The sequence below is a fragment of the Pagrus major genome, chromosome 10 (genome assembly GCF_040436345.1).
Source record: "Pagrus major chromosome 10, Pma_NU_1.0".
NCBI classification, from domain to species: domain Eukaryota; kingdom Metazoa; phylum Chordata; class Actinopteri; order Spariformes; family Sparidae; genus Pagrus; species Pagrus major.
Window position 1 is genome coordinate 6342284 of NC_133224.1, and position 27233 is coordinate 6369516.

Genomic DNA, 27233 nt, shown 5'->3' on the forward strand with positions numbered 1-27233 from the left:
TCGGTCAAAAGACGACCGTAACCCTAACCCTAGCTCCATAACCCTAACCCTAACCCTAACCCTAATGCCAGCCTTAAGGCAGTCTCATAAAACATTGTCTCTTTTCACTAAAATATTCACCAAAAATACAAATTTCACCGGAATCCGATGGGGACTGCTGTGTCTCATTCAGCGAGTAGAGGACCACATTCGTGACGAATTTCGAGTCAATCGGTCAAAAGACGACCGTAACCCTAACCCTAGCTCCATAACCCTAACCCTAACCCTAACCCTAATGCCAGCCTTAAGGCAGTCTCATGAAACATTGTCTCTTTTCACTAAAATATTCACCAAAAATACAAATTTCACCGGAATCCGATGGGGACTGCTGTGTCTCGTTCAGCCAGTATAGGAGCACATTTGGGAGCGATTTCGAGTCAATCGGTCCAAAGACCTGGAAGCTATTGAAAAAATGGGCCACTTTTTTATTTAAAATATTCACCAAAAATACAAATTTCACCGGAATCCGATGGGGACTGCTGTGTCTCGTTCAGCCAGTATAGGAGCACATTTGGGAGCGATTTCGAGTCAATCGGTCCAAAGACCTGGAAGCTATTGAAAAAATGGGCCACTTTTTTCTTTAAAATATTCACCAAAAATACAAATTTCACCGGAATCCGATGGGGACTGCTGTGTCTCATTCAGCGAGTAGAGGACCACATTCGTGACGAATTTCGAGTCAATCGGTCAAAAGACGACCGTAACCCTAACCCTAGCTCCATAACCCTAACCCTAACCCTAACCCTAATGCCAGCCTTGAGGCAGTCTCATAAAACATTGTCTCTTTTCACTAAAATATTACCCAAAAATACAAATTTCACCGGAATCCGATGGGGACTGCTGTGTCTCGTTCAGCCAGTATAGGAGCACATTTGGGAGCGATTTCGAGTCAATCGGTCCAAAGACCTGGAAGCTATTGAAAAAATGGGCCACTTTTTTCTTTAAAATATTCACCAAAAATACAAATTTCACCGGAATCCGATGGGGACTGCTGTGTCTCATTCAGCGAGTAGAGGACCACATTCGTGACGAATTTCGAGTCAATCGGTCAAAAGACGACCGTAACCCTAACCCTAGCTCCATAACCCTAACCCTAACCCTAACCCTAATGCCAGCCTTAAGGCAGTCTCATAAAACATTGTCTCTTTTCACTAAAATATTCACCAAAAATACAAATTTCACCGGAATCCGATGGGGACTGCTGTGTCTCATTCAGCGAGTAGAGGACCACATTCATGACGAATTTCGAGTCAATCGGTCAAAAGACGACCGTAACCCTAACCCTAGCTCCATAACCCTAACCCTAATGCCAGCCTTAAGGCAGTCTCATGAAACATTGTCTCTTTTCACTAAAATATTCACCAAAAATACAAATTTCACCGGAATCCGATGGGGACTGCTGTGTCTCGTTCAGCCAGTATAGGAGCACATTTGGGAGCGATTTCGAGTCAATCGGTCCAAAGACCTGGAAGCTATTGAAAAAATGGGCCACTTTTTTCTTTAAAATATTCACCAAAAATACAAATTTCACCGGAATCCGATGGGGACTGCTGTGTCTCGTTCAGCCAGTATAGGAGCACATTTGGGAGCGATTTCGAGTCAATCGGTCCAAAGACCTGGAAGCTATTGAAAAAATGGGCCACTTTTTTCTTTAAAATATTCACCAAAAATACAAATTTCACCGGAATCCGATGGGGACTGCTGTGTCTCATTCAGCGAGTAGAGGACCACATTCGTGACGAATTTCGAGTCAATCGGTCAAAAGACGACCGTAACCCTAACCCTAGCTCCATAACCCTAACCCTAACCCTAATGCCAGCCTTAAGGCAGTCTCATGAAACATTGTCTCTTTTCACTAAAATATTCACCAAAAATACAAATTTCACCGGAATCCGATGGGGACTGCTGTGTCTCGTTCAGCCAGTATAGGAGCACATTTGGGAGCGATTTCAAGTCAATCGGTCCAAAGACCTGGAAGCTATTGAAAAAATGGGCCACTTTTTTCTTTAAAATATTCACCAAAAATACAAATTTCACCGGAATCCGATGGGGACTGCTGTGTCTCGTTCAGCCAGTATAGGAGCACATTTGGCAGCGATTTCGAGTCAATCGGTCCAAAGACCTGGAAGCTATTGAAAAAATGGGCCACTTTTTTCTTTAAAATATTCAACAAAAATACAAATTTCACCGGAATCCGATGGGGACTGCTGTGTCTCATTCAGCGAGTAGAGGACCACATTCGTGACGAATTTCGAGTCAATCGGTCAAAAGACGACCGTAACCCTAACCCTAGCTCCATAACCCTAACCCTAACCCTAACCCTAATGCCAGCCTTAAGGCAGTCTCATGAAACATTGTCTCTTTTCACTAAAATATTCACCAAAAATACAAATTTCACCGGAATCCGATGGGGACTGCTGTGTCTCGTTCAGCCAGTATAGGAGCACATTTGGGAGCGATTTCGAGTCAATCGGTCCAAAGACCTGGAAGCTATTGAAAAAATGGGCCACTTTTTTCTTTAAAATATTCACCAAAAATACAAATTTCACCGGAATCCGATGGGGACTGCTGTGTCTCGTTCAGCCAGTATAGGAGCACATTTGGGAGCGATTTCGAGTCAATCGGTCCAAAGACCTGGAAGCTATTGAAAAAATGGGCCACTTTTTTCTTTAAAATATTCACCAAAAATACAAATTTCACCGGAATCCGATGGGGACTGCTGTGTCTCATTCAGCGAGTAGAGGACCACATTCGTGACGAATTTCGAGTCAATCGGTCAAAAGACGACCGTAACCCTAACCCTAGCTCCATAACCCTAACCCTAACCCTAACCCTAATGCCAGCCTTAAGGCAGTCTCATGAAACATTGTCTCTTTTCACTAAAATATTCACCAAAAATACAAATTTCACCGGAATCCGATGGGGACTGCTGTGTCTCGTTCAGCCAGTATAGGAGCACATTTGGGAGCGATTTCGAGTCAATCGGTCCAAAGACCTGGCAGCTATTGAAAAAATGGGCCACTTTTTTCACTAAAATGTTCACCAAAAATACAAATTTCACCGGAATCCGATGGGGACTGCTGTGTCTCGTTCAGCCAGTATAGGAGCACATTTGGGAGCGATTTCGAGTCAATCGGTCCAAAGACCTGGAAGCTATTGAAAAAATGGGCCACTTTTTTCTTTAAAATATTCACCAAAAATACAAATTTCACCGGAATCCGATGGGGACTGCTGTGTCTCATTCAGCGAGTAGAGGACCACATTCGTGACGAATTTCGAGTCAATCGGTCAAAAGACGACCGTAACCCTAACCCTAGCTCCATAACCCTAACCCTAACCCTAACCCTAATGCCAGCCTTAAGGCAGTCTCATGAAACATTGTCTCTTTTCACTAAAATATTCACCAAAAATACAAATTTCACCGGAATCCGATGGGGACTGCTGTGTCTCGTTCAGTCAGTATAGGAGCACATTTGGGAGCGATTTCGAGTCAATCGGTCCAAAGACCTGGAAGCTATTGAAAAAATGGGCCACTTTTTTCTTTAAAATATTCACCAAAAATACAAATTTCACCGGAATCCGATGGGGACTGCTGTGTCTCATTCAGCGAGTAGAGGACCACATTCGTGACGAATTTCGAGTCAATCGGTCAAAAGACGACCGTAACCCTAACCCTAGCTCCATAACCCTAACCCTAACCCTAACCCTAATGCCAGCCTTAAGGCAGTCTCATGAAACATTGTCTCTTTTCACTAAAATATTCACCAAAAATACAAATTTCACCGGAATCCGATGGGGACTGCTGTGTCTCGTTCAGCCAGTATAGGAGCACATTTGGGAGCGATTTCGAGTCAATCGGTCCAAAGACCTGGAAGCTATTGAAAAAATGGGCCACTTTTTTCTTTAAAATATTCACCAAAAATACAAATTTCACCGGAATCCGATGGGGACTGCTGTGTCTCGTTCAGCCAGTATAGGAGCACATTTGGGAGCGATTTCGAGTCAATCGGTCCAAAGACCTGGAAGCTATTGAAAAAATGGGCCACTTTTTTCTTTAAAATATTCACCAAAAATACAAATTTCACCGGAATCCGATGGGGACTGCTGTGTCTCATTCAGCGAGTAGAGGACCACATTCGTGACGAATTTCGAGTCAATCGGTCAAAAGACGACCGTAACCCTAACCCTAGCTCCATAACCCTAACCCTAACCCTAACCCTAATGCCAGCCTTAAGGCAGTCTCATGAAACATTGTCTCTTTTCACTAAAATATTCACCAAAAATACAAATTTCACCGGAATCCGATGGGGACTGCTGTGTCTCGTTCAGCCAGTATAGGAGCACATTTGGGAGCGATTTCGAGTCAATCGGTCCAAAGACCTGGAAGCTATTGAAAAAATGGGCCACTTTTTTCTTTAAAATATTCACCAAAAATACAAATTTCACCGGAATCCGATGGGGACTGCTGTGTCTCGTTCAGCCAGTATAGGAGCACATTTGGGAGCGATTTCGAGTCAATCGGTCCAAAGACCTGGAAGCTATTGAAAAAATGGGCCACTTTTTTCTTTAAAATATTCACCAAAAATACAAATTTCACCGGAATCCGATGGGGACTGCTGTGTCTCGTTCAGCCAGTATAGGAGCACATTTGGGAGCGATTTCGAGTCAATCGGTCCAAAGACCTGGAAGCTATTGAAAAAATGGGCCACTTTATTCTTTAAAATATTCACCAAAAATACAAATTTCACCGGAATCCGATGGGGACTGCTGTGTCTCATTCAGCGAGTAGAGGACCACATTCGTGACGAATTTCGAGTCAATCGGTCAAAAGACGACCGTAACCCTAACCCTAGCTCCATAACCCTAACCCTAACCCTAACCCTAATGCCAGCCTTAAGGCAGTCTCATGAAACATTGTCTCTTTTCACTAAAATATTCACCAAAAATACAAATTTCACCGGAATCCGATGGGGACTGCTGTGTCTCGTTCAGCCAGTATAGGAGCACATTTGGGAGCGATTTCGAGTCAATCGGTCCAAAGACCTGGAAGCTATTGAAAAAATGGGCCACTTTTTTCTTTAAAATATTCACCAAAAATACAAATTTCACCGGAATCCGATGGGGACTGCTGTGTCTCATTCAGCGAGTAGAGGACCACATTCGTGACGAATTTCGAGTCAATCGGTCAAAAGACGACCGTAACCCTAACCCTAGCTCCATAACCCTAACCCTAACCCTAACCCTAATGCCAGCCTTAAGGCAGTCTCATGAAACATTGTCTCTTTTCACTAAAATATTCACCAAAAATACAAATTTCACCGGAATCCGATGGGGACTGCTGTGTCTCGTTCAGCCAGTATAGGAGCACATTTGGGAGCGATTTCGAGTCAATCGGTCCAAAGACCTGGAAGCTATTGAAAAAATGGGCCACTTTTTTCTTTAAAATATTCACCAAAAATACAAATTCCACCGGAATCCGATGGGGACTGCTGTGTCTCGTTCAGCCAGTATAGGAGCACATTTGGGAGCGATTTCGAGTCAATCGGTCCAAAGACCTGGAAGCTATTGAAAAAATGGGCCACTTTTTTCTTTAAAATATTCACCAAAAATACAAATTTCACCGGAATCCGATGGGGACTGCTGTGTCTCGTTCAGCCAGTAGAGGACCACATTCGTGACGAATTTCGAGTCAATCGGTCAAAAGACGACCGTAACCCTAACCCTAGCTCCATAACCCTAACCCTAATGCCAGCCTTAAGGCAGTCTCATGAAACATTGTCTCTTTTCACTAAAATATTCACCAAAAATACAAATTTCACCGGAATCCGATGGGGACTGCTGTGTCTTGTTCAGCCAGTATAGGAGCACATTTGGGAGCGATTTCGAGTCAATCGGTCCAAAGACCTGGAAGCTATTGAAAAAATGGGCCACTTTATTCTTTAAAATATTCACCAAAAATACAAATTTCACCGGAATCCGATGGGGACTGCTGTGTCTCGTTCAGCCAGTATAGGAGCACATTTGGGAGCGATTTCGAGTCAATCGGTCCAAAGACCTGGAAGCTATTGAAAAAATGGGCCACTTTTTTCTTTAAAATATTCACCAAAAATACAAATTTCACAGGAATCCGATGGGGACTGCTGTGTCTCGTTCAGCCAGTATAGGAGCACATTTGGGAGCGATTTCGAGTCAATCGGTCCAAAGACGACCGTAACCCTAACCCTAGCTCCATAACCCTAACCCTAACCCTAACCCTAATGCCAGCCTTAAGGCAGTCTCATGAAACATTGTCTCTTTTCACTAAAATATTCACCAAAAATACAAATTTCACCGGAATCCGATGGGGACTGCTGTGTCTCGTTCAGCCAGTATAGGAGCACATTTGGGAGCGATTTCGAGTCAATCGGTCCAAAGACGACCGTAACCCTAACCCTAGCTCCATAACCCTAACCCTAACCCTAATGCCAGCCTTAAGGCAGTCTCATGAAACATTGTCTCTTTTCACTAAAATATTCACCAAAAATACAAATTTCACCGGAATCCGATGGGGACTGCTGTGTCTCGTTCAGCCAGTATAGGAGCACATTTGCGAGCGATTTCGAGTCAATCGGTCCAAAGACCTGGAAGCTATTGAAAAAATGGGCCACTTTTTTCTTTAAAATATTCACCAAAAATACAAATTTCACCGGAATCCGATGGGGACTGCTGTGTCTCGTTCAGCCAGTAGAGGACCACATTCGTGACGAATTTCGAGTCAATCGGTCAAAAGACGACCGTAACCCTAACCCTAGCTCCATAACCCTAACCCTAACCCTAACCCTAATGCCAGCCTTAAGGCAGTCTCATGAAACATTGTCTCTTTTCACTAAAATATTCACCAAAAATACAAATTTCACCGGAATCCGATGGGGACTGCTGTGTCTCGTTCAGCCAGTATAGGAGCACATTTGGGAGCGATTTCGAGTCAATCGGTCCAAAGACCTGGAAGCTATTGAAAAAATGGGCCACTTTTTTCTTTAAAATATTCACCAAAAATACAAATTTCACCGGAATCCGATGGGGACTGCTGTGTCTCATTCAGCGAGTAGAGGACCACATTCGTGACGAATTTCGAGTCAATCGGTCAAAAGACGACCGTAACCCTAACCCTAGCTCCATAACCCTAACCCTAACCCTAACCCTAATGCCAGCCTTAAGGCAGTCTCATGAAACATTGTCTCTTTTCACTAAAATATTCACCAAAAATACAAATTTCACCGGAATCCGATGGGGACTGCTGTGTCTCGTTCAGCCAGTATAGGAGCACATTTGGGAGCGATTTCGAGTCAATCGGTCCAAAGACCTGGAAGCTATTGAAAAAATGGGCCACTTTTTTCTTTAAAATATTCACCAAAAATACAAATTTCACCGGAATCCGATGGGGACTGCTGTGTCTCGTTCAGCCAGTATAGGAGCACATTTGGGAGCGATTTCGAGTCAATCGGTCCAAAGACCTGGAAGCTATTGAAAAAATGGGCCACTTTTTTCTTTAAAATATTCACCAAAAATACAAATTTCACCGGAATCCGATGGGGACTGCTGTGTCTCATTCAGCGAGTAGAGGACCACATTCGTGACGAATTTCGAGTCAATCGGTCAAAAGACGACCGTAACCCTAACCCTAGCTCCATAACCCTAACCCTAACCCTAACCCTAATGCCAGCCTTGAGGCAGTCTCATAAAACATTGTCTCTTTTCACTAAAATATTACCCAAAAATACAAATTTCACCGGAATCCGATGGGGACTGCTGTGTCTCGTTCAGCCAGTATAGGAGCACATTTGGGAGCGATTTCGAGTCAATCGGTCCAAAGACCTGGAAGCTATTGAAAAAATGGGCCACTTTTTTCTTTAAAATATTCACCAAAAATACAAATTTCACCGGAATCCGATGGGGACTGCTGTGTCTCGTTCAGCCAGTATAGGAGCACATTTGGGAGCGATTTCGAGTCAATCGGTCCAAAGACCTGGAAGCTATTGAAAAAATGGGCCACTTTTTTCTTTAAAATATTCACCAAAAATACAAATTTCACCGGAATCCGATGGGGACTGCTGTGTCTCATTCAGCGAGTAGAGGACCACATTCGTGACGAATTTCGAGTCAATCGGTCAAAAGACGACCGTAACCCTAACCCTAGCTCCATAACCCTAACCCTAACCCTAACCCTAATGCCAGCCTTAAGGCAGTCTCATAAAACATTGTCTCTTTTCACTAAAATATTCACCAAAAATACAAATTTCACCGGAATCCGATGGAGACTGCTGTGTCTCGTTCAGCCAGTATAGGAGCACATTTGGGAGCGATTTCGAGTCAATCGGTCCAAAGACCTGGAAGCTATTGAAAAAATGGGCCACTTTTTTCTTTAAAATATTCACCAAAAATACAAATTTCACCGGAATCCGATGGGGACTGCTGTGTCTCATTCAGCGAGTAGAGGACCACATTCATGACGAATTTCGAGTCAATCGGTCAAAAGACGACCGTAACCCTAACCCTAGCTCCATAACCCTAACCCTAATGCCAGCCTTAAGGCAGTCTCATGAAACATTGTCTCTTTTCACTAAAATATTCACCAAAAATACAAATTTCACCGGAATCCGATGGGGACTGCTGTGTCTCGTTCAGCCAGTATAGGAGCACATTTGGGAGCGATTTCGAGTCAATCGGTCCAAAGACCTGGAAGCTATTGAAAAAATGGGCCACTTTTTTCTTTAAAATATTCACCAAAAATACAAATTTCACCGGAATCCGATGGGGACTGCTGTGTCTCATTCAGCGAGTAGAGGACCACATTCGTGACGAATTTCGAGTCAATCGGTCAAAAGACGACCGTAACCCTAACCCTAGCTCCATAACCCTAACCCTAACCCTAATGCCAGCCTTAAGGCAGTCTCATGAAACATTGTCTCTTTTCACTAAAATATTCACCAAAAATACAAATTTCACCGGAATCCGATGGGGACTGCTGTGTCTCGTTCAGCCAGTATAGGAGCACATTTGGGAGCGATTTCGAGTCAATCGGTCCAAAGACCTGGAAGCTATTGAAAAAATGGGCCACTTTTTTCTTTAAAATATTCACCAAAAATACAAATTTCACCGGAATCCGATGGGGACTGCTGTGTCTCGTTCAGCCAGTATAGGAGCACATTTGGGAGCGATTTCGAGTCAATCGGTCCAAAGACCTGGAAGCTATTGAAAAAATGGGCCACTTTTTTCTTTAAAATATTCACCAAAAATACAAATTTCACCGGAATCCGATGGGGACTGCTGTGTCTCATTCAGCGAGTAGAGGACCACATTCGTGACGAATTTCGAGTCAATCGGTCAAAAGACGACCGTAACCCTAACCCTAGCTCCATAACCCTAACCCTAACCCTAACCCTAATGCCAGCCTTAAGGCAGTCTCATAAAACATTGTCTCTTTTCACTAAAATATTCACCAAAAATACAAATTTCACCGGAATCCGATGGGGACTGCTGTGTCTCGTTCAGCCAGTATAGGAGCACATTTGGGAGCGATTTCGAGTCAATCGGTCCAAAGACCTGGAAGCTATTGAAAAAATGGGCCACTTTTTTCTTTAAAATATTCACCAAAAATACAAATTTCACCGGAATCCGATGGGGACTGCTGTGTCTCATTCAGCGAGTAGAGGACCACATTCATGACGAATTTCGAGTCAATCGGTCAAAAGACGACCGTAACCCTAACCCTAGCTCCATAACCCTAACCCTAATGCCAGCCTTAAGGCAGTCTCATGAAACATTGTCTCTTTTCACTAAAATATTCACCAAAAATACAAATTTCACCGGAATCCGATGGGGACTGCTGTGTCTCGTTCAGCCAGTATAGGAGCACATTTGGGAGCGATTTCGAGTCAATCGGTCCAAAGACCTGGAAGCTATTGAAAAAATGGGCCACTTTTTTCTTTAAAATATTCACCAAAAATACAAATTTCACCGGAATCCGATGGGGACTGCTGTGTCTCGTTCAGCCAGTATAGGAGCACATTTGGGAGCGATTTCGAGTCAATCGGTCCAAAGACCTGGAAGCTATTGAAAAAATGGGCCACTTTTTTCTTTAAAATATTCACCAAAAATACAAATTTCACCGGAATCCGATGGGGACTGCTGTGTCTCATTCAGCGAGTAGAGGACCACATTCGTGACGAATTTCGAGTCAATCGGTCAAAAGACGACCGTAACCCTAACCCTAGCTCCATAACCCTAACCCTAACCCTAACCCTAATGCCAGCCTTAAGGCAGTCTCATGAAACATTGTCTCTTTTCACTAAAATATTCACCAAAAATACAAATTTCACCGGAATCCGATGGGGACTGCTGTGTCTCGTTCAGCCAGTATAGGAGCACATTTGGGAGCGATTTCGAGTCAATCGGTCCAAAGACCTGGCAGCTATTGAAAAAATGGGCCACTTTTTTCACTAAAATGTTCACCAAAAATACAAATTTCACCGGAATCCGATGGGGACTGCTGTGTCTCGTTCAGCCAGTATAGGAGCACATTTGGGAGCGATTTCGAGTCAATCGGTCCAAAGACCTGGAAGCTATTGAAAAAATGGGCCACTTTTTTCTTTAAAATATTCACCAAAAATACAAATTTCACCGGAATCCGATGGGGACTGCTGTGTCTCATTCAGCGAGTAGAGGACCACATTCGTGACGAATTTCGAGTCAATCGGTCAAAAGACGACCGTAACCCTAACCCTAGCTCCATAACCCTAACCCTAACCCTAACCCTAATGCCAGCCTTAAGGCAGTCTCATGAAACATTGTCTCTTTTCACTAAAATATTCACCAAAAATACAAATGTCACCGGAATCCGATGGGGACTGCTGTGTCTCGTTCAGTCAGTATAGGAGCACATTTGGGAGCGATTTCGAGTCAATCGGTCCAAAGACCTGGAAGCTATTGAAAAAATGGGCCACTTTTTTCTTTAAAATATTCACCAAAAATACAAATTTCACCGGAATCCGATGGGGACTGCTGTGTCTCATTCAGCGAGTAGAGGACCACATTCGTGACGAATTTCGAGTCAATCGGTCAAAAGACGACCGTAACCCTAACCCTAGCTCCATAACCCTAACCCTAATGCCAGCCTTAAGGCAGTCTCATGAAACATTGTCTCTTTTCACTAAAATATTCACCAAAAATACAAATTTCACCGGAATCCGATGGGGAATGCTGTGTCTCGTTCAGCCAGTATAGGAGCACATTTGGGAGCGATTTCGAGTCAATCGGTCCAAAGACCTGGAAGCTATTGAAAAAATGGGCCACTTTTTTCTTTAAAATATTCACCAAAAATACAAATTTCACCGGAATCCGATGGGGACTGCTGTGTCTCGTTCAGCCAGTATAGGAGCACATTTGGGAGCGATTTCGAGTCAATCGGTCCAAAGACCTGGAAGCTATTGAAAAAATGGGCCACTTTTTTCTTTAAAATATTCACCAAAAATACAAATTTCACCGGAATCCGATGGGGACTGCTGTGTCTCATTCAGCGAGTAGAGGACCACATTCGTGACGAATTTCGAGTCAATCGGTCAAAAGACGACCGTAACCCTAACCCTAGCTCCATAACCCTAACCCTAATGCCAGCCTTAAGGCAGTCTCATGAAACATTGTCTCTTTTCACTAAAATATTCACCAAAAATACAAATTTCACCGGAATCCGATGGGGAATGCTGTGTCTCGTTCAGCCAGTATAGGAGCACATTTGGGAGCGATTTCGAGTCAATCGGTCCAAAGACCTGGAAGCTATTGAAAAAATGGGCCACTTTTTTCTTTAAAATATTCACCAAAAATACAAATTTCACCGGAATCCGATGGGGACTGCTGTGTCTCGTTCAGCCAGTATAGGAGCACATTTGGGAGCGATTTCGAGTCAATCGGTCCAAAGACCTGGAAGCTATTGAAAAAATGGGCCACTTTTTTCTTTAAAATATTCACCAAAAATACAAATTTCACCGGAATCCGATGGGGACTGCTGTGTCTCATTCAGCGAGTAGAGGACCACATTCGTGACGAATTTCGAGTCAATCGGTCAAAAGACGACCGTAACCCTAACCCTAGCTCCATAACCCTAACCCTAATGCCAGCCTTAAGGCAGTCTCATGAAACATTGTCTCTTTTCACTAAAATATTCACCAAAAATACAAATTTCACCGGAATCCGATGGGGAATGCTGTGTCTCGTTCAGCCAGTATAGGAGCACATTTGGGAGCGATTTCGAGTCAATCGGTCCAAAGACCTGGAAGCTATTGAAAAAATGGGCCACTTTTTTCTTTAAAATATTCACCAAAAATACAAATTTCACCGGAATCCGATGGGGACTGCTGTGTCTCGTTCAGCCAGTATAGGAGCACATTTGGGAGCGATTTCGAGTCAATCGGTCCAAAGACCTGGAAGCTATTGAAAAAATGGGCCACTTTTTTCTTTAAAATATTCACCAAAAATACAAATTTCACCGGAATCCGATGGGGACTGCTGTGTCTCATTCAGCGAGTAGAGGACCACATTCGTGACGAATTTCGAGTCAATCGGTCAAAAGACGACCGTAACCCTAACCCTAGCTCCATAACCCTAACCCTAACCCTAACCCTAATGCCAGCCTTAAGGCAGTCTCATGAAACATTGTCTCTTTTCACTAAAATATTCACCAAAAATACAAATTTCACCGGAATCCGATGGGGACTGCTGTGTCTCGTTCAGCCAGTATAGGAGCACATTTGGGAGCGATTTCGAGTCAATCGGTCCAAAGACCTGGAAGCTATTGAAAAAATGGGCCACTTTTTTCTTTAAAATATTCACCAAAAATACAAATTTCACCGGAATCCGATGGGGACTGCTGTGTCTCGTTCAGCCAGTATAGGAGCACATTTGGGAGCGATTTCGAGTCAATCGGTCCAAAGACCTGGAAGCTATTGAAAAAATGGGCCACTTTTTTCTTTAAAATATTCACCAAAAATACAAATTTCACCGGAATCCGATGGGGACTGCTGTGTCTCGTTCAGCCAGTATAGGAGCACATTTGGGAGCGATTTCGAGTCAATCGGTCCAAAGACCTGGAAGCTATTGAAAAAATGGGCCACTTTATTCTTTAAAATATTCACCAAAAATACAAATTTCACCGGAATCCGATGGGGACTGCTGTGTCTCGTTCAGCCAGTATAGGAGCACATTTGGGAGCGATTTCGAGTCAATCGGTCCAAAGACCTGGAAGCTATTGAAAAAATGGGCCACTTTTTTCTTTAAAATATTCACCAAAAATACAAATTTCACCGGAATCCGATGGGGACTGCTGTGTCTCATTCAGCGAGTAGAGGACCACATTCGTGACGAATTTCGAGTCAATCGGTCAAAAGACGACCGTAACCCTAACCCTAGCTCCATAACCCTAACCCTAACCCTAACCCTAATGCCAGCCTTAAGGCAGTCTCATGAAACATTGTCTCTTTTCACTAAAATATTCACCAAAAATACAAATTTCACCGGAATCCGATGGGGACTGCTGTGTCTCGTTCAGCCAGTATAGGAGCACATTTGGGAGCGATTTCGAGTCAATCGGTCCAAAGACCTGGAAGCTATTGAAAAAATGGGCCACTTTTTTCTTTAAAATATTCACCAAAAATACAAATTCCACCGGAATCCGATGGGGACTGCTGTGTCTCGTTCAGCCAGTATAGGAGCACATTTGGGAGCGATTTCGAGTCAATCGGTCCAAAGACCTGGAAGCTATTGAAAAAATGGGCCACTTTTTTCTTTAAAATATTCACCAAAAATACAAATTTCACCGGAATCCGATGGGGACTGCTGTGTCTCGTTCAGCCAGTAGAGGACCACATTCGTGACGAATTTCGAGTCAATCGGTCAAAAGACGACCGTAACCCTAACCCTAGCTCCATAACCCTAACCCTAACCCTAACCCTAATGCCAGCCTTAAGGCAGTCTCATGAAACATTGTCTCTTTTCACTAAAATATTCACCAAAAATACAAATTTCACTGGAATCCGATGGGGACTGCTGTGTCTCGTTCAGCCAGTATAGGAGCACATTTGGGAGCGATTTCGAGTCAATCGGTCCAAAGACCTGGAAGCTATTGAAAAAATGGGCCACTTTTTTCTTTAAAATATTCACCAAAAATACAAATTTCACCGGAATCCGATGGGGACTGCTGTGTCTCGTTCAGCCAGTATAGGAGCACATTTGGGAGCGATTTCGAGTCAATCGGTCCAAAGACCTGGAAGCTATTGAAAAAATGGGCCACTTTTTTCTTTAAAATATTCACCAAAAATACAAATTTCACCGGAATCCGATGGGGACTGCTGTGTCTCATTCAGCGAGTAGAGGACCACATTCGTGACGAATTTCGAGTCAATCGGTCAAAAGACGACCGTAACCCTAACCCTAGCTCCATAACCCTAACCCTAACCCTAACCCTAATGCCAGCCTTAAGGCAGTCTCATGAAACATTGTCTCTTTTCACTAAAATATTCACCAAAAATACAAATTTCACCGGAATCCGATGGGGACTGCTGTGTCTCGTTCAGCCAGTATAGGAGCACATTTGGGAGCGATTTCGAGTCAATCGGTCCAAAGACCTGGCAGCTATTGAAAAAATGGGCCACTTTTTTCACTAAAATGTTCACCAAAAATACAAATTTCACCGGAATCCGATGGGGACTGCTGTGTCTCGTTCAGCCAGTATAGGAGCACATTTGGGAGCGATTTCGAGTCAATCGGTCCAAAGACCTGGAAGCTATTGAAAAAATGGGCCACTTTTTTCTTTAAAATATTCACCAAAAATACAAATTTCACCGGAATCCGATGGGGACTGCTGTGTCTCATTCAGCGAGTAGAGGACCACATTCGTGACGAATTTCGAGTCAATCGGTCAAAAGACGACCGTAACCCTAACCCTAGCTCCATAACCCTAACCCTAACCCTAACCCTAATGCCAGCCTTAAGGCAGTCTCATGAAACATTGTCTCTTTTCACTAAAATATTCACCAAAAATACAAATGTCACCGGAATCCGATGGGGACTGCTGTGTCTCGTTCAGTCAGTATAGGAGCACATTTGGGAGCGATTTCGAGTCAATCGGTCCAAAGACCTGGAAGCTATTGAAAAAATGGGCCACTTTTTTCTTTAAAATATTCACCAAAAATACAAATTTCACCGGAATCCGATGGGGACTGCTGTGTCTCATTCAGCGAGTAGAGGACCACATTCGTGACGAATTTCGAGTCAATCGGTCAAAAGACGACCGTAACCCTAACCCTAGCTCCATAACCCTAACCCTAATGCCAGCCTTAAGGCAGTCTCATGAAACATTGTCTCTTTTCACTAAAATATTCACCAAAAATACAAATTTCACCGGAATCCGATGGGGAATGCTGTGTCTCGTTCAGCCAGTATAGGAGCACATTTGGGAGCGATTTCGAGTCAATCGGTCCAAAGACCTGGAAGCTATTGAAAAAATGGGCCACTTTTTTCTTTAAAATATTCACCAAAAATACAAATTTCACCGGAATCCGATGGGGACTGCTGTGTCTCGTTCAGTCAGTATAGGAGCACATTTGGGAGCGATTTCGAGTCAATCGGTCCAAAGACCTGGAAGCTATTGAAAAAATGGGCCACTTTTTTCTTTAAAATATTCACCAAAAATACAAATTTCACCGGAATCCGATGGGGACTGCTGTGTCTCATTCAGCGAGTAGAGGACCACATTCGTGACGAATTTCGAGTCAATCGGTCAAAAGACGACCGTAACCCTAACCCTAGCTCCATAACCCTAACCCTAATGCCAGCCTTAAGGCAGTCTCATGAAACATTGTCTCTTTTCACTAAAATATTCACCAAAAATACAAATTTCACCGGAATCCGATGGGGAATGCTGTGTCTCGTTCAGCCAGTATAGGAGCACATTTGGGAGCGATTTCGAGTCAATCGGTCCAAAGACCTGGAAGCTATTGAAAAAATGGGCCACTTTTTTCTTTAAAATATTCACCAAAAATACAAATTTCACCGGAATCCGATGGGGACTGCTGTGTCTCGTTCAGCCAGTATAGGAGCACATTTGGGAGCGATTTCGAGTCAATCGGTCCAAAGACCTGGAAGCTATTGAAAAAATGGGCCACTTTTTTCTTTAAAATATTCACCAAAAATACAAATTTCACCGGAATCCGATGGGGACTGCTGTGTCTCATTCAGCGAGTAGAGGACCACATTCGTGACGAATTTCGAGTCAATCGGTCAAAAGACGACCGTAACCCTAACCCTAGCTCCATAACCCTAACCCTAACCCTAACCCTAATGCCAGCCTTAAGGCAGTCTCATGAAACATTGTCTCTTTTCACTAAAATATTCACCAAAAATACAAATTTCACCGGAATCCGATGGGGACTGCTGTGTCTCGTTCAGCCAGTATAGGAGCACATTTGGGAGCGATTTCGAGTCAATCGGTCCAAAGACCTGGAAGCTATTGAAAAAATGGGCCACTTTTTTCTTTAAAATATTCACCAAAAATACAAATTTCACCGGAATCCGATGGGGACTGCTGTGTCTCGTTCAGCCAGTATAGGAGCACATTTGGGAGCGATTTCGAGTCAATCGGTCCAAAGACCTGGAAGCTATTGAAAAAATGGGCCACTTTTTTCTTTAAAATATTCACCAAAAATACAAATTTCACCGGAATCCGATGGGGACTGCTGTGTCTCGTTCAGCCAGTATAGGAGCACATTTGGGAGCGATTTCGAGTCAATCGGTCCAAAGACCTGGAAGCTATTGAAAAAATGGGCCACTTTATTCTTTAAAATATTCACCAAAAATACAAATTTCACCGGAATCCGATGGGGACTGCTGTGTCTCATTCAGCGAGTAGAGGACCACATTCGTGACGAATTTCGAGTCAATCGGTCAAAAGACGACCGTAACCCTAACCCTAGCTCCATAACCCTAACCCTAACCCTAACCCTAATGCCAGCCTTAAGGCAGTCTCATGAAACATTGTCTCTTTTCACTAAAATATTCACCAAAAATACAAATTTCACCGGAATCCGATGGGGACTGCTGTGTCTCGTTCAGCCAGTATAGGAGCACATTTGGGAGCGATTTCGAGTCAATCGGTCCAAAGACCTGGAAGCTATTGAAAAAATGGGCCACTTTTTTCTTTAAAATATTCACCAAAAATACAAATTTCACCGGAATCCGATGGGGACTGCTGTGTCTCATTCAGCGAGTAGAGGACCACATTCGTGACGAATTTCGAGTCAATCGGTCAAAAGACGACCGTAACCCTAACCCTAGCTCCATAACCCTAACCCTAACCCTAACCCTAATGCCAGCCTTAAGGCAGTCTCATGAAACATTGTCTCTTTTCACTAAAATATTCACCAAAAATACAAATTTCACCGGAATCCGATGGGGACTGCTGTGTCTCGTTCAGCCAGTATAGGAGCACATTTGGGAGCGATTTCGAGTCAATCGGTCCAAAGACCTGGAAGCTATTGAAAAAATGGGCCACTTTTTTCTTTAAAATATTCACCAAAAATACAAATTCCACCGGAATCCGATGGGGACTGCTGTGTCTCGTTCAGCCAGTATAGGAGCACATTTGGGAGCGATTTCGAGTCAATCGGTCCAAAGACCTGGAAGCTATTGAAAAAATGGGCCACTTTTTTCTTTAAAATATTCACCAAAAATACAAATTTCACCGGAATCCGATGGGGACTGCTGTGTCTCGTTCAGCCAGTAGAGGACCACATTCGTGACGAATTTCGAGTCAATCGGTCAAAAGACGACCGTAACCCTAACCCTAGCTCCATAACCCTAACCCTAATGCCAGCCTGAAGGCAGTCTCATGAAACATTGTCTCTTTTCACTAAAATATTCACCAAAAATACAAATTTCACCGGAATCCGATGGGGACTGCTGTGTCTTGTTCAGCCAGTATAGGAGCACATTTGGGAGCGATTTCGAGTCAATCGGTCCAAAGACCTGGAAGCTATTGAAAAAATGGGCCACTTTATTCTTTAAAATATTCACCAAAAATACAAATTTCACCGGAATCCGATGGGGACTGCTGTGTCTCGTTCAGCCAGTATAGGAGCACATTTGGGAGCGATTTCGAGTCAATCGGTCCAAAGACCTGGAAGCTATTGAAAAAATGGGCCACTTTTTTCTTTAAAATATTCACCAAAAATACAAATTTCACCGGAATCCGATGGGGACTGCTGTGTCTCGTTCAGCCAGTATAGGAGCACATTTGGGAGCGATTTCGAGTCAATCGGTCCAAAGACCTGGAAGCTATTGAAAAAATGGGCCACTTTTTTCTTTAAAATATTCACCAAAAATACAAATTTCACCGGAATCCGATGGGGACTGCTGTGTCTCATTCAGCGAGTAGAGGACCACATTCGTGACGAATTTCGAGTCAATCGGTCAAAAGACGACCGTAACCCTAACCCTAGCTCCATAACCCTAACCCTAACCCTAACCCTAATGGCAGCCTTAAGGCAGTCTCATGAAACATTGTCTCTTTTCACTAAAATATTCACCAAAAATACAAATTTCACCGGAATCCGATGGGGACTGCTGTGTCTCGTTCAGCCAGTATAGGAGCACATTTGGGAGCGATTTCGAGTCAATCGGTCCAAAGACCTGGAAGCTATTGAAAAAATGGGCCACTTTTTTCTTTAAAATATTCACCAAAAATACAAATTCCACCGGAATCCGATGGGGACTGCTGTGTCTCGTTCAGCCAGTATAGGAGCACATTTGGGAGCGATTTCGAGTCAATCGGTCCAAAGACCTGGAAGCTATTGAAAAAATGGGCCACTTTTTTCTTTAAAATATTCACCAAAAATACAAATTTCACCGGAATCCGATGGGGACTGCTGTGTCTCGTTCAGCCAGTAGAGGACCACATTCGTGACGAATTTCGAGTCAATCGGTCAAAAGACGACCGTAACCCTAACCCTAGCTCCATAACCCTAACCCTAACCCTAACCCTAATGCCAGCCTTAAGGCAGTCTCATGAAACATTGTCTCTTTTCACTAAAATATTCACCAAAAATACAAATTTCACCGGAATCCGATGGGGACTGCTGTGTCTCGTTCAGCCAGTATAGGAGCACATTTGGGAGCGATTTCGAGTCAATCGGTCCAAAGACCTGGAAGCTATTGAAAAAATGGGCCACTTTTTTCTTTAAAATATTCACCAAAAATACAAATTTCACCGGAATCCGATGGGGACTGCTGTGTCTCGTTCAGCCAGTATAGGAGCACATTTGGGAGCGATTTCGAGTCAATCGGTCCAAAGACCTGGAAGCTATTGAAAAAATGGGCCACTTTTTTCTTTAAAATATTCACCAAAAATACAAATTTCACCGGAATCCGATGGGGACTGCTGTGTCTCGTTCAGCCAGTATAGGAGCACATTTGGGAGCGATTTCGAGTCAATCGGTCCAAAGACCTGGAAGCTATTGAAAAAATGGGCCACTTTTTTCTTTAAAATATTCACCAAAAATACAAATTTCACCGGAATCCGATGGGGACTGCTGTGTCTCATTCAGCGAGTAGAGGACCACATTCGTGACGAATTTCGAGTCAATCGGTCAAAAGACGACCGTAACCCTAACCCTAGCTCCATAACCCTAACCCTAACCCTAACCCTAATGCCAGCCTTAAGGCAGTCTCATGAAACATTGTCTCTTTTCACTAAAATATTCACCAAAAATACAAATTTCACCGGAATCCGATGGGGACTGCTGTGTCTCGTTCAGCCAGTATAGGAGCACATTTGGGAGCGATTTCGAGTCAATCGGTCCAAAGACCTGGAAGCTATTGAAAAAATGGGCCACTTTTTTCTTTAAAATATTCACCAAAAATACAAATTCCACCGGAATCCGATGGGGACTGCTGTGTCTCGTTCAGCCAGTATAGGAGCACATTTGGGAGCGATTTCGAGTCAATCGGTCCAAAGACCTGGAAGCTATTGAAAAAATGGGCCACTTTTTTCTTTAAAATATTCACCAAAAATACAAATTTCACCGGAATCCGATGGGGACTGCTGTGTCTCGTTCAGCCAGTAGAGGACCACATTCGTGACGAATTTCGAGTCAATCGGTCAAAAGACGACCGTAACCCTAACCCTAGCTCCATAACCCTAACCCTAACCCTAACCCTAATGCCAGCCTTAAGGCAGTCTCATGAAACATTGTCTCTTTTCACTAAAATATTCACCAAAAATACAAATTTCACCGGAATCCGATGGGGACTGCTGTGTCTCGTTCAGCCAGTATAGGAGCACATTTGGGAGCGATTTCGAGTCAATCGGTCCAAAGACCTGGAAGCTATTGAAAAAATGGGCCACTTTTTTCTTTAAAATATTCACCAAAAATACAAATTTCACCGGAATCCGATGGGGACTGCTGTGTCTCGTTCAGCCAGTATAGGAGCACATTTGGGAGCGATTTCGAGTCAATCGGTCCAAAGACCTGGAAGCTATTGAAAAAATGGGCCACTTTTTTCTTTAAAATATTCACCAAAAATACAAATTTCACCGGAATCCGATGGGGACTGCTGTGTCTCGTTCAGCCAGTATAGGAGCACATTTGGGAGCGATTTCGAGTCAATCGGTCCAAAGACCTGGAAGCTATTGAAAAAATGGGCCACTTTTTTCTTTAAAATATTCACCAAAAATACAAATTTCACCGGAATCCGATGGGGACTGCTGTGTCTCATTCAGCGAGTAGAGGACCACATTCGTGACGAATTTCGAGTCAATCGGTCAAAAGACGACCGTAACCCTAACCCTAGCTCCATAACCCTAACCCTAACCCTAACCCTAATGGCAGCCTTAAGGCAGTCTCATGAAACATTGTCTCTTTTCACTAAAATATTCACCAAAAATACAAATTTCACCGGAATCCGATGGGGACTGCTGTGTCTCGTTCAGCCAGTATAGGAGCACATTTGGGAGCGATTTCGAGTCAATCGGTCCAAAGACCTGGAAGCTATTGAAAAAATGGGCCACTTTTTTCTTTAAAATATTCACCAAAAATACAAATTCCACCGGAATCCGATGGGGACTGCTGTGTCTCGTTCAGCCAGTATAGGAGCACATTTGGGAGCGATTTCGAGTCAATCGGTCCAAAGACCTGGAAGCTATTGAAAAAATGGGCCACTTTTTTCTTTAAAATATTCACCAAAAATACAAATTTCACCGGAATCCGATGGGGACTGCTGTGTCTCGTTCAGCCAGTAGAGGACCACATTCGTGACGAATTTCGAGTCAATCGGTCAAAAGACGACCGTAACCCTAACCCTAGCTCCATAACCCTAACCCTAACCCTAACCCTAATGCCAGCCTTAAGGCAGTCTCATGAAACATTGTCTCTTTTCACTAAAATATTCACCAAAAATACAAATTTCACCAGAATCCGATGGGGACTGCTGTGTCTCGTTCAGCCAGTATAGGAGCACATTTGGGAGCGATTTCGAGTCAATCGGTCCAAAGACCTGGAAGCTATTGAAAAAATGGGCCACTTTTTTCTTTAAAATATTCACCAAAAATACAAATTTCACCGGAATCCGATGGGGACTGCTGTGTCTCGTTCAGCCAGTATAGGAGCACATTTGGGAGCGATTTCGAGTCAATCGGTCCAAAGACCTGGAAGCTATTGAAAAAATGGGCCACTTTTTTCTTTAAAATATTCACCAAAAATACAAATTTCACCGGAATCCGATGGGGACTGCTGTGTCTCATTCAGCGAGTAGAGGACCACATTCGTGACGAATTTCGAGTCAATCGGTCAAAAGACGACCGTAACCCTAACCCTAGCTCCATAACCCTAACCCTAACCCTAACCCTAATGCCAGCCTTAAGGCAGTCTCATGAAACATTGTCTCTTTTCACTAAAATATTCACCAAAAATACAAATTTCACCGGAATCCGATGGGGACTGCTGTGTCTCGTTCAGCCAGTATAGGAGCACATTTGGGAGCGATTTCGAGTCAATCGGTCCAAAGACCTGGAAGCTATTGAAAAAATGGGCCACTTTTTTCTTTAAAATATTCACCAAAAATACAAATTCCACCGGAATCCGATGGGGACTGCTGTGTCTCGTTCAGCCAGTATAGGAGCACATTTGGGAGCGATTTCGAGTCAATCGGTCCAAAGACCTGGAAGCTATTGAAAAAATGGGCCACTTTTTTCTTTAAAATATTCACCAAAAATACAAATTTCACCGGAATCCGATGGGGACTGCTGTGTCTCGTTCAGCCAGTAGAGGACCACATTCGTGACGAATTTCGAGTCAATCGGTCAAAAGACGACCGTAACCCTAACCCTAGCTCCATAACCCTAACCCTAACCCTAACCCTAATGCCAGCCTTAAGGCAGTCTCATGAAACATTGTCTCTTTTCACTAAAATATTCACCAAAAATACAAATTTCACCGGAATCCGATGGGGACTGCTGTGTCTCGTTCAGCCAGTATAGGAGCACATTTGGGAGCGATTTCGAGTCAATCGGTCCAAAGACCTGGAAGCTATTGAAAAAATGGGCCACTTTTTTCTTTAAAATATTCACCAAAAATACAAATTTCACCGGAATCCGATGGGGACTGCTGTGTCTCGTTCAGCCAGTATAGGAGCACATTTGGGAGCGATTTCGAGTCAATCGGTCCAAAGACCTGGAAGCTATTGAAAAAATGGGCCACTTTTTTCTTTAAAATATTCACCAAAAATACAAATTTCACCGGAATCCGATGGGGACTGCTGTGTCTCGTTCAGCCAGTATAGGAGCACATTTGGGAGCGATTTCGAGTCAATCGGTCCAAAGACCTGGAAGCTATTGAAAAAATGGGCCACTTTTTTCTTTAAAATATTCACCAAAAATACAAATTTCACCGGAATCCGATGGGGACTGCTGTGTCTCATTCAGCGAGTAGAGGACCACATTCGTGACGAATTTCGAGTCAATCGGTCAAAAGACGACCGTAACCCTAACCCTAGCTCCATAACCCTAACCCTAACCCTAACCCTAATGGCAGCCTTAAGGCAGTCTCATGAAACATTGTCTCTTTTCACTAAAATATTCACCAAAAATACAAATTTCACCGGAATCCGATGGGGACTGCTGTGTCTCGTTCAGCCAGTATAGGAGCACATTTGGGAGCGATTTCGAGTCAATCGGTCCAAAGACCTGGAAGCTATTGAAAAAATGGGCCACTTTTTTCTTTAAAATATTCACCAAAAATACAAATTTCACCGGAATCCGATGGGGACTGCTGTGTCTCATTCAGCGAGTAGAGGACCACATTCGTGACGAATTTCGAGTCAATCGGTCAAAAGACGACCGTAACCCTAACCCTAGCTCCATAACCCTAACCCTAACCCTAACCCTAATGCCAGCCTTAAGGCAGTCTCATGAAACATTGTCTCTTTTCACTAAAATATTCACCAAAAATACAAATTTCACCGGAATCCGATGGGGACTGCTGTGTCTCGTTCAGCCAGTATAGGAGCACATTTGGGAGCGATTTCGAGTCAATCGGTCCAAAGACATGGAAGCTATTGAAAAAATGGGCCACTTTTTTCACTAAAATATTCACCAAAAATACAAATTTCACCGGAATCCGATGGGGACTGCTGTGTCTCGTTCAGCCAGTATAGGAGCACATTTGGGAGCGATTTCGAGTCAATCGGTCCAAAGACCTGGAAGCTATTGAAAAAATGGGCCACTTTTTTCTTTAAAATATTCACCAAAAATACAAATTTCACCGGAATCCGATGGGGACTGCTGTGTCTCATTCAGCGAGTAGAGGACCACATTCGTGACGAATTTCGAGTCAATCGGTCAAAAGACGACCGTAACCCTAACCCTAGCTCCATAACCCTAACCCTAACCCTAACCCTAACCCTAATGCCAGCCTTAAGGCAGTCTCATAAAACATTGTCTCTTTTCACTAAAATATTCACCAAAAATACAAATTTCACCGGAATCCGATGGGGACTGCTGTGTCTCATTCAGCGAGTAGAGGACCACATTCGTGACGAATTTCGAGTCAATCGGTCAAAAGACGACCGTAACCCTAACCCTAGCTCCATAACCCTAACCCTAACCCTAACCCTAATGCCAGCCTTAAGGCAGTCTCATGAAACATTGTCTCTTTTCACTAAAATATTCACCAAAAATACAAATTTCACCGGAATCCGATGGGGACTGCTGTGTCTCGTTCAGCCAGTATAGGAGCACATTTGGGAGCGATTTCGAGTCAATCGGTCCAAAGACCTGGAAGCTATTGAAAAAATGGGCCACTTTTTTATTTAAAATATTCACCAAAAATACAAATTTCACCGGAATCCGATGGGGACTGCTGTGTCTCGTTCAGCCAGTATAGGAGCACATTTGGGAGCGATTTCGAGTCAATCGGTCCAAAGACCTGGAAGCTATTGAAAAAATGGGCCACTTTTTTCTTTAAAATATTCACCAAAAATACAAATTTCACCGGAATCCGATGGGGACTGCTGTGTCTCATTCAGCGAGTAGAGGACCACATTCGTGACGAATTTCGAGTCAATCGGTCAAAAGACGACCGTAACCCTAACCCTAGCTCCATAACCCTAACCCTAACCCTAATGCCAGCCTTAAGGCAGTCTCATGAAACATTGTCTCTTTTCACTAAAATATTCACCAAAAATACAAATTTCACCGGAATCCGATGGGGACTGCTGTGTCTCGTTCAGCCAGTATAGGAGCACATTTGGGAGCGATTTCGAGTCAATCGGTCCAAAGACCTGGAAGCTATTGAAAAAATGGGCCACTTTTTTCTTTAAAATATTCACCAAAAATACAAATTTCACCGGAATCCGATGGGGACTGCTGTGTCTCGTTCAGCCAGTATAGGAGCACATTTGGGAGCGATTTCGAGTCAATCGGTCCAAAGACCTGGAAGCTATTGAAAAAATGGGCCACTTTTTTCTTTAAAATATTCACCAAAAATACAAATTTCACCGGAATCCGATGGGGACTGCTGTGTCTCGTTCAGCCAGTATAGGAGCACATTTGGGAGCGATTTCGAGTCAATCGGTCCAAAGACCTGGAAGCTATTGAAAAAATGGGCCACTTTTTTCTTTAAAATATTCACCAAAAATACAAATTTCACCGGAATCCGATGGGGACTGCTGTGTCTCGTTCAGCCAGTAGAGGACCACATTCGTGACGAATTTCGAGTCAATCGGTCAAAAGACGACCGTAACCCTAACCCTAGCTCCATAACCCTAACCCTAACCCTAACCCTAATGCCAGCCTTAAGGCAGTCTCATGAAACATTGTCTCTTTTCACTAAAATATTCACCAAAAATACAAATTTCACCGGAATCCGATGGGGACTGCTGTGTCTTGTTCAGCCAGTATAGGAGCACATTTGGGAGCGATTTCGAGTCAATCGGTCCAAAGACCTGGAAGCTATTGAAAAAATGGGCCACTTTATTCTTTAAAATATTCACCAAAAATACAAATTTCACCGGAATCCGATGGGGACTGCTGTGTCTCATTCAGCGAGTAGAGGACCACATTCGTGACGAATTTCGAGTCAATCGGTCAAAAGACGACCGTAACCCTAACCCTAGCTCCATAACCCTAACCCTAACCCTAACCCTAATGCCAGCCTTAAGGCAGTCTCATGAAACATTGTCTCTTTTCACTAAAATATTCACCAAAAATACAAATTTCACCGGAATCCGATGGGGACTGCTGTGTCTCGTTCAGCCAGTATAGGAGCACATTTGGGAGCGATTTCGAGTCAATCGGTCCAAAGACCTGGAAGCTATTGAAAAAATGGGCCACTTTTTTCTTTAAAATATTCACCAAAAATACAAATTTCACCGGAATCCGATGGGGACTGCTGTGTCTCGTTCAGCCAGTATAGGAGCACATTTGGGAGCGATTTCGAGTCAATCGGTCCAAAGACCTGGAAGCTATTGAAAAAATGGGCCACTTTTTTCTTTAAAATATTCACCAAAAATACAAATTTCACCGGAATCCGATGGGGACTGCTGTGTCTCGTTCAGCCAGTATAGGAGCACATTTGGGAGCGATTTCGAGTCAATCGGTCCAAAGACCTGGAAGCTATTGAAAAAATGGGCCACTTTTTTCTTTAAAATATTCACCAAAAATACAAATTTCACCGGAATCCGATGGGGACTGCTGTGTCTCGTTCAGCCAGTAGAGGACCACATTCGTGACGAATTTCGAGTCAATCGGTCAAAAGACGACCGTAACCCTAACCCTAGCTCCATAACCCTAACCCTAACCCTAACCCTAATGCCAGCCTTAAGGCAGTCTCATGAAACATTGTCTCTTTTCACTAAAATATTCACCAAAAATACAAATTTCACCGGAATCCGATGGGGACTGCTGTGTCTTGTTCAGCCAGTATAGGAGCACATTTGGGAGCGATTTCGAGTCAATCGGTCCAAAGACCTGGAAGCTATTGAAAAAATGGGCCACTTTATTCTTTAAAATATTCACCAAAAATACAAATTTCACCGGAATCCGATGGGGACTGCTGTGTCTCATTCAGCGAGTAGAGGACCACATTCGTGACGAATTTCGAGTCAATCGGTCAAAAGACGACCGTAACCCTAACCCTAGCTCCATAACCCTAACCCTAACCCTAACCCTAATGCCAGCCTTAAGGCAGTCTCATGAAACATTGTCTCTTTTCACTAAAATATTCACCAAAAATACAAATTTCACCGGAATCCGATGGGGACTGCTGTGTCTCGTTCAGCCAGTATAGGAGCACATTTGGGAGCGATTTCGAGTCAATCGGTCCAAAGACCTGGAAGCTATTGAAAAAATGGGCCACTTTTTTCTTTAAAATATTCACCAAAAATACAAATTTCACCGGAATCCGATGGGGACTGCTGTGTCTCGTTCAGCCAGTATAGGAGCACATTTGGGAGCGATTTCGAGTCAATCGGTCCAAAGACCTGGAAGCTATTGAAAAAATGGGCCACTTTTTTCTTTAAAATATTCACCAAAAATACAAATTTCACCGGAATCCGATGGGGACTGCTGTGTCTCATTCAGCGAGTAGAGGACCACATTCGTGACGAATTTCGAGTCA